This window comes from Urocitellus parryii, chromosome 4, assembly GCF_045843805.1.
Source record: "Urocitellus parryii isolate mUroPar1 chromosome 4, mUroPar1.hap1, whole genome shotgun sequence".
Lineage (NCBI taxonomy): Eukaryota > Metazoa > Chordata > Mammalia > Rodentia > Sciuridae > Urocitellus > Urocitellus parryii.
Window position 1 is genome coordinate 110,889,362 of NC_135534.1, and position 9,774 is coordinate 110,899,135.

At 34.2% G+C, this 9,774-nt stretch overlaps 1 pseudogene; it reads left to right on the forward strand.

Annotated features, from left to right (window-relative positions):
- The first annotated feature begins 4,673 nt into the window (after positions 1-4,673).
- LOC113192554 (protein FAM136A pseudogene) lies at positions 4,674-5,089 on the forward strand (annotated as a pseudogene).
- Positions 5,090-9,774: the final 4,685 nt, after the last annotated feature.

Genomic DNA, 9,774 nt, shown 5'->3' on the forward strand with positions numbered 1-9,774 from the left:
GTGTGAGATATTAGGATCAAGGTTATATATTTTTTACACTGGATGTTGTTGATATTGCTCTCACCCTTAAAGGCAAGGTACTGGATACCTTTAGGGATAATTTAAGTCCACAGAGTAGAATCTGTACTGCCTCAGGTCCATACTGCTAGATGAAAAAACACAAACAACATAAAAAACAAGGGAAAATAGCAAACCAAGTTGCTCTAATAACAGAATCCATTGACAACACAGTAGAAGAAATGTCCAAGAATAAGGTTAGATTGTGCATAGTTAAACTGATCTGTGAAGTAAGGGGTGGTATAAAGAGTGAATTCAAAGAGAAAATATAGGAAGCGAAAGATAAATTGAATAGAGATTTTAAAAAAGCCAAGGAGAAATTATTGAAATGAAGGAATCAATAATCCAAATTGTAAATTCAATGGAAAGTATCACCAACAGACTAGACCACTTGGAAGACAGAACTTCAAGCAATGAAGACAAATATATAATCTTGAAAATAAGTTGACCATGCAGAGATGATGATAAGAAACCATAAACAGAACTTCTGAGAATTATGGGATAACATAAAAGACCAAACTTAAGAGTTATTGGAATAGATTAAGGAACAGAGATACAAACCAAAGAAATGCACAATATTTTCAATGATATAGTATCACAAAATTTTCCAAACCTAAAGAATGAAATGGAAAATCAAATAAAAGAGGCTTAGGGGACCCCCAAATATACAAAATTACAGCAGATCCACACCAATACATGTTATAATGAGAATGACAAAAATAGAGAATCAGGATAAAATCTTAAGTGCCATGAGAGAGAAAAAAATTATATATAGGGTCAAACCATTCAGATATCGACTAATTTCTCAACCCAGACCCTCAAAGCTAGGAGGTCCTGGAATAATATATTTGAACCTATAAATAAAAATGGATGCCAGCCAGGAATTTTATATCCAGCAAAATTAAGTTTCAGATTTGAAGATGAAATAAAAATTTTTGATGATAAACAAAAATTAAAAGAATTCACAACCAGAAAGTGTGTACTACAGAACATTCTCAACAAAATATTCTGAGAGGATAAAGTTAAAAAAAAGTGAAAACTAGAAAAGGGAGGAACTACCACTCAATGAATCCTCAGTAAAAGAAAAAAACTAAGTAAAATTAAAAAGCAGAAATAAATTAAAATGACAGGGAGTAAAAATGTATCTCAATAATAACCTTGAATATTAATGGCCTAAATTCAATAATTAAAAGACATAGACAGGCAGATAGGGTTAAAAAACAAGACCTGGGCTGAGGTTGTTGCTCAGTGTTAGAGTGCCTGCCTGGCATGAGTGAGGCACTGGGTTCAATCCTCAGCACCACATAAAAATAAATAAATAAAATAAAGGTATTTTGTTCATCTACAAATAAAAAAAAGAAAAATTTAAAAAAAGTGAAACCCAACAATATGTTGTCTTCAATACTTATGTCATAGGTAAAGACATCCACAGTCTGAGGTCAAAGGATGCAAATATATATGGATTGTGTAAACAAGCAGGGGTTTCCATTCTCAATTCAGATAGGGTGGACTTGGAGCCAAAGTTAATCACAGGGAACAAAGAAGGACATTTGATACTACTTAAGGGAATTATATATCAGCAAGATATAACAATTGTTAATATTTATGCCCTAAACAATGGAGCATCTTCGTACATCAAACAAACCCTTCTCAAATTCAAGAATCATATAGATCACAACATGATAATACTGGGTGACTTTAACATATCTCTTTCACTTCTGGATAGATCTTCCAAACAAAAACTAAACAAAAACTATAGAACAAAATCATATAATCAATGATTTAGACTTAACCAACATATAAGAATATTTCATCCATCAATGAGCGAGTATATTTTCTTCATGGCAGCACATAGTTCTTCTCTAAAATGCAATGTATCTTATGCCACAAAACAAATCTTAGTAAATGCAAAAAGAAAAAAAAAGAAAAAGAAAACAAACAAAAAAAATCAATGGAATACCTGCATGCATTCTATAGGATGCTAATTGAGTGAAATTAGAAATCAATGATAAAATTTAAAAAATAGAAGCTATTTCAACACCTGATGATGAAATAATATGTATTTAGTGATGAATATGTAGTAAAAAAATCAGGGAGAAAATAGAAAAAATAGAGGTAGATGAGAACATCAATAAAACATATAAAATCTCTGGGAAAGGATGAATGCAATACTAGGAGGACATTTTATTGCATTGAGCTCATTCATTAAAAGAAGAAAAAGTCAACAAATAAAAAAACCTAACATTACATCTCAAATCCCTGGAAAATGAACAGATTAACACCAAAAGCAGTAGAAGACAGAAAATAATTAAAATTAAAGCTAAATTTAATGAAATTAAAACAAAAAATTGAAAAAATTAACAAAACAAAAAAAGCAGGTTATGTGAAAAACTAAATGAAATTGATAAAACTTCAATGAGTCTAATGAAAAGAAGGAGAGAGAAAACTCAAATTACTAAAATTTGTGATAAAAAGGGAATATAGTGAACATATCTGAAATACAGAATATAACTAGAAATTATTTTGAAAATTTATACTCTAATAAAATAGAAAATCTCAAAGACATCAACAAATTTCTAGAGACATATGACCTACCTGAATTGAATGAGGATGTCATACATCATTTAAACAGATCAATTTCAAGTAATGAAATAGCAAATGCCATCAAAAGTCTACCAATTAAGAACAGCCCAGGAACAGAGGCATTTTCAGTCAACTTCTACTAGACCTTCAAAGAAGAATTAACACCAATACTCCTTAAATTAATCCATGAAATAGAAAAAAGAAAACTTTCTAAACTTATTCTATGAGGCTAATATCACCCAGATACCAAAACCGACAAAGACACATCAAGGAAAGAACATTTCAGACCAATATCCTTGATAAACATAGAGGCAAAAATTCTCAATAAAATTCTGGGAAATCTCCATACTGCTTTCCATAGTGGTTGCACCAATTTGCAGTCCCACTGGCAATGCATGAGTGTACCTTTTCCACCACATCCTTGCCAACATTTGTTGTTGCCTTGTATTCTTGATGATTACCACTCTGATAGGAGTCAGATGAAATCTCAGAGTTGTTTTGATTTGTATTTCTCTAATTGTTAGCCATTATGAACACTTTTTTCATATATTTGTTGATCAATTTTATTTCTTCTTCTGTGAAGTGTCTGTTCAGTTCCTTAGCCCACTTATCAATTGAGTTATTTATTATTTGTGTGTGTTAAGGTTTTTGAGTTCTTTATATATCCTCTATATTAATGCTTTATCAGAGGTGAATGTGGTAAAGATTTTCTCTGAATCTGTAGGCTTTCTCCTCACTTTATTAATTGTTTTCTTTGCTGAGAAAAAGTATTTTAATTTGAATTCATCTTATTTATTAATTCTTGATGTTACTTCTTGAGCTTTAGGAGTCTGTTAAGGAAGACTGAGGCTAGGCCGATATGGTGAAGATTTGGGCCTATGTTTTTGTTTTTTTTTTCCTATTAGGCACAGGGTCTCTGTTCTAGTGCCTAATCTTTGATGCAGGGTGAGAGATAGAGGTTTAATTTGATTTTGCTACATATGGATTTCCAGTTTTGCTAGCACCATTTATCGAACAGACTATCTTTTCTCCAGTGAATATTTCTGGCACTTTTGTCTACTATGACATAACTATATTTATGTGGGTTTGTCTCTATGTCCTCTATTGTGTACTATTGGTATACATGTCTATTTTGGTGCCAATACCATGTTGGTTTTATTACTATTGCTCTGTAATATAGTTTAAGAGCTAGTGTTGTGATGCCTCCTGTTTCACTTTTCTTGCTAAGAATTGCTTTAGATATACTGGATCTCTTATTTTTCCAAATAACCATTTGACCCAGCTATCCCACTCCTTGGTTTATACCCAAAGGACTTAAAATCAGCATACTATAGTGACAGACACAGGCCCATCAATGTTTATAGCAGCTCAATTCACAATAGCTAGACTATGGAACCAACTCAGGTGTCCCTCAGTAGATAAATGGATAAAAAAATGTGGTGTATATACTCAGTGGAATATTACTTTAAAAGAAGAGTGAAATTATGCCATTTGCTAGTAAATGGTTGGAGTTGGAAAATATCATGCTAAGTGAAATAAGCCAATTCCCCAAAAAACAAGGCTGAATGTTTTTTTCTAATATGCAGATGGTAATTCACAATAAGGTGGGGGATGGGGGTGGGGGCGGGGACCTAGGGAAGAATAACATTACCTTAGATTAGATGGAGGGAAGTGATGTGAGGGGAGAGGAGGGGATATGGGGATAGGAAAGAGTAGAATGAAACAGACATTATTACTGTATGTATGTATGTGACTACATGACTAATATGATTCTGCAACATATACATACAGAAAAATGAGAAATTATATCCCATCTATGTGTGATATATCAAAGTTCATACATGCATTCTACTGTCATGTGTAATTAATTAAAACAAATAAAAAAATAAATTCTGGAAATTGCATACAAAACATATTAGAAAGAGTGTACCATGATCAAGTGGTGTTCATACCAGAGATTCAGGGTTGGTCCAGCATACAGAAATCAATAAACATAGGACGGGTGCGCCAGCACAGAGTTAGGCGGAGTTGCCATGGTGGAGATGCAGCAGCTCCGGGTGCAGGAGGCGGTGGACTCCATGGTGAAGAGTGTGGAGAGGGAGAACATCGGAAGAGGTAGAGCCTCATGTTCCGGTGCACGCCAGCTGCTGTGAGGACAGTCAGGCTTCCATGCAGCAAGTACACCAGTGCATTGAGCACTGCCATGCACTTCTGGCTCAAGCCCAGGCTTTGATAACCAGTGAATTGGAGAAGTTCCAGGACCACCTGGCCCAGTGTACCATGCATTGCAATGACAAAGCCAAAGATTCAATAGATGCTGGGAATAAAGAGCTTCCGGTGAAGCGGCAACTGAACAGTTTGTGTGACCAAGTGTGTGGATGACCACATGCAACTCATCCCAACTATGACCAAGAAGATGAAAGAGTCTCTCTCATCCATTGGGGAATAAAAGTTCTTGCCAGTGGCCATTGGGGCTGAGAGCAGGAATCTATTTAAAAAGGAATTGGAATTTTTAGTCTTTTAAGCAAAGTTTATATGAATGAAGAAACTAAGGATGGCAGCAAGTTTAAGGCATATATCACTTGAATCTAGACACTGGTTCCTTTGTGTCTTGATGCAAGAAAGTGAAATGGGGAAAAATGGTGCTAAAATTTGAGTGAAAGAATGGGAGAGCCTTTTAGAGCCTAAATTTTACATGGCAAGTGGTTATCCTGACAGTAGAAAGCTCCCTTGTACCAAGCCAGAGCCTTCTAAGGTACCAGATTCTTATAACAAGGATGGCAGGTTCTTCCAGACTGCCAGGGACCTGGTAGAGTTTGAGAAGAGGTGTTTTTTGTTTGTTTCCAACCTCCTATTTACCAGAAGTAACATACCATTTTCCATAAGCTGTAAAACAAAATCCAGGAAATCACTAATCTAGATGAGGGAAAAGGTTTCCAGGTCTTTATTTTGTTTGGTAGTTTTTTATATACAAGGCATGAAGTGCACTTAAGATGTGAATCTGAGATGGAGAATAGTTTAAGAACTTGGAAAGCTTCCTTGTATATATCCTTTATGGCCATCAAGATATGGATTTTTTGACATTTTTATTGCATCTCTTAGCTGAGAGACCACTGAAAAAACATAAGAGGCAATGTCACATTAAGTATGGGAAGCAGAGCTTCTTCTACCAGCATATGAGCCTTGAGGCATTCTGCAGCAAAGTGACCTCTTTAAGAGAAAGGAATTTTGATTGTGATACATATACCAGTATCTGGAAATACTAAAACAGTGACTGTTCACTAGCTAAGGGAATTGTGAAGTACTGTCCTTGGAAGAAAAAAAGAAACAGCTTTACATAGAACAGAATGGAACAGAAGCCTAAATCCAGCATTGCTTACTTAGTTCCCTGAATTAATATAGCCTTATTGAGATAATCCCCTGGCAACAGGAAAATTAAAAAGTAAAAAGCTTGGGCTAGGAAAAACTGTGACACACACTCCCACTTTGAGAGCAAAGGAGGGACACTCCACACAGAACCCTTTACCATTTTGCCTGGGGCCTTTGCAACATGCAATATTCCTGCCCCAGCATGGCACCCTATCTTTTGGATAAGGAGCATGTTGTCTTTTTTACAAATTTATTACTTGAAATGATAATATAGCCTGTCTTTTTGCTCTGTCAAGGCTGTAATATATTTTCCTAGTGATTTGGTTTTAAAATAAATAGTTTCATTATAAAAAAAATAAAAAAATAAACATAGTACAGCATGTCAATAGACTTAACAACAAGAATCATATGATCATCTCAATAGATGTAAAGAAAGTATTTAACAGAATACAGCACCCTGTTATGTTCAAAACACTAGAAAAACTAGGGATAGTAGGAACATATCTCAACATCATAAAAGCTATATATCCTAAACCCAAGGACAACATAATTCTAAATGGAGGAAAATCTAAGTATTTCCTCTGAAAACTGGAACAAGATAAGGATACCCTCTTTCATCACTTTTATTCAACAATGTTCTTGAAACATTAGCCAGAACAATTAGAAGAAAGAAATTAAAGGAATATAAATAGGTAAAGAAGAACTCAAACTATCACTATTTGCTGATGACATGATTCTATACTTAGAAGATATAAAAAATTCCATGAGAAAACTTCTAGAATTAGTAAATAAATTCAGCAAAGTAGCAGAATATAAATTCAGCACCCACAATTCAAACATATTCTGATACACCCATGATGAATCCACTTGCAAGAGAAATTAGGGAAACTACCCCATTCACAATAGCCTCAAAAAAAAAAGTACTTGAGAATCAATCTAAATAAAGAGATAAAAGATCTCTACAATGAAAACTACAGAACACTAAAGAAAGAGATTAAAGAAGATGTTTGATAGAAACATCTCCCATGCTCCTGGACAGGCAGAATTCATATTGTCAAAATGGCCACACTATCAAGTGTTATACAGATTTAACACAATTCTTATTAAAACCCCAACAATGTTCTTCAAAGAAATAGAAAAAGCAATCATGAAATTCATTGGGAAAAATAAAAGAACCAGAATAGTCAAAGCAGTCCTTAGCAAGAAAAGTGAAGCAGGAGGCATCACAATACCAGGACTTAAACTATACTACAGAGCTATAGTAACAAAAACAGCATGATACGGCAAAACAAATAAACAAACAAACAAACAAAAAACAGACATGTAGACCAATATTAAGGGATAGAAGACACAGAGGGAAACCTACACAAATACAATTATCTCATACTAGACAAAGTTGCCCAAAACATTAACTAGAGAAAAGATAGCCTATTCAACAAACCGTTCTGGGAAAAAAATGAAAAGCCACATGTAACAAAATGAAATTAAATCTGTCTCTCCTTTCCTGCACAAAAATGAACTCAAAGTGGATCAAAGACTTAGACACCAGAACAGATGCCCTGTGTCTACTAGAAGCTAAAGTAGGCCCAAATCTTCACCATGTCTGCCTAGGATCTGACTTCCTTAACAAGACCCTTAAAGCACAAGAAGTAAAATCAAGAATCAGTAAATGGGATGGATTCAAACTACAAATCTTTTTCTCAGGAAAAAAAAAAAAAAACAATCAATAAGGTGATGAGAGAGCCTACAGATTGGGAGAAAACCTTTACCACCTCAGATAAAGCATTAATATGTTCACCATCTCTAGCAAATAGAGAAATGCAAATAAAAACTACTCTAAGATTTCATCTCACTCCTGTTAGAATGGCAATCATCAATAATATAGTAAACAGTAAGTTTTGGTAAATATGTTGAGTGAAGGGTACACTCATATGTTGCTGGTGGGACTCATATGTTGTTGGTGCAACAGTATGAGGATTCCTCAGAAAACTGGGAATGGAATTACCATTTGATCCAGCTATCCCACTCCTTGGTTTATATCCAAATGACTTAAAATCAGCATACTACAGGAATGCAGCCACATCAATGTTTATAGCAGCTCAAATCACAATAGCTAACCTATGGAACCAACCTAGATGCCCTTCAGTAGACAAATGGATAAAAAAAATGATATATATATTTGATGGAATATTACTCAGCTTTAAAGAAGAATGAAATTATAGCATTTGCTGGTAAATAGATGGAGTTGGAGGATATCATGCTAAGTGAAATAAACCAATTCCCCCAAAAACAAAGGCTGACTGTTTTCTCTAATATGCAGATACTAATTCACAATAAGGCAGGTGGGGGGCACTAGAGAAATATAGCATCATCTCAGATTAGGTAGAGGGAAATGAAGGAAGGGGAGGGGAGGGGATGTGGGGATAAGAAAGATAGTAGAATGAAACAGACATTATTTCTTTATTTATATGTGTGACTGCATGACCAATATGATTCTGCAACATGTACACTCAGAAAAATGAGAAATTATACCTCATCTATGTATGATATGTCGAAGTGCATAAATATATTCTACAGTCATGTATAACTAAGACATATTAAAAAATAATAAAAATGTTATTAAAATGATTAGCATATGGCATTAAATGAAGTACGTTAGTAACTGGGGTTATGATACATGAGTAGAGCAATGTAGCATGCAATAAGTCCTGGATATTATCCTTAGCACCAGAAATAAAATAATGTGGGAAAGTGAATGTGACTGTTTTTATTTTTTTAATATGGCTACTGGAAAATTTTTAGTTACATATTCATCTAGCATTGTTTTTATATAGGAAAATACCATTCTTGAGCAAAGAATTAAAGTATAATTTATTAACCCTTTCAAGATAAGGTAAGGACCATCAAGTTCTCACAAGGATTCCCTGCAAACAAGGCATGTCCAACTGGTGTTTCCTTTTCCATAGTAACACAGATAACAGATCCAATGAAGGGGAGACTTGGTTCATCTGAATTTCACGAAGGAAATTGAATGTTTTTTAGTGATGATATAATAGACAAAGTGTAGTCTAGTTGGAAACTCGTAGCATTGAATAATGATTTGATTTCAAAACCATAACTGTGAACACAAGAAGATCTGAATTTTTCAGTAGTCCACATTTTCTATCATAATTTTACTCAGACTATAGACCCAAGTTTTTCCACTTGTTAATGATAGAAGTGAGAAATAAAATTTTAGAAAAAGAATTCTGGTCTCCAACAACCTCTGAATAATGAGTTGCAATTATCCATAAAAACATAATAGCATCAACAATAACTAGTGAAAATAAAGGTTAAGAACTTGTTATAGTTGTTTATTCTCAAATATATGACAAGAGAAGTTATGGATTTAAGAGCAGTTTGCATGTGAAAATCAGTTTGGTTATTTACAAATAAGCAAATGAGCATAATTGAAGCATTATTAGTGGAGGTAACAGGATTATAGGAGAAAATATTTTAGAAACTGCATTTTGAGAATCAATGTGATCTTTGTTTTAAGAATGGCAGAACAAGCATGAGTTTCCTTGGGGTTTTGCTATAAGACTTCTTCTTATGGAAGAATTGAAGGAACTGATATTCTGGTCTGAAATGAGGCTGTTGAGAGAGGACATGACAGCTGTTTCAAATTTAAAATATCATGAGGACTGAGGATGTATCTCAGGGGTTAAGTGCTTGCCTAGCATGCATGAGGACTGGGTTTAACACCCAACCATACACACACAGAGA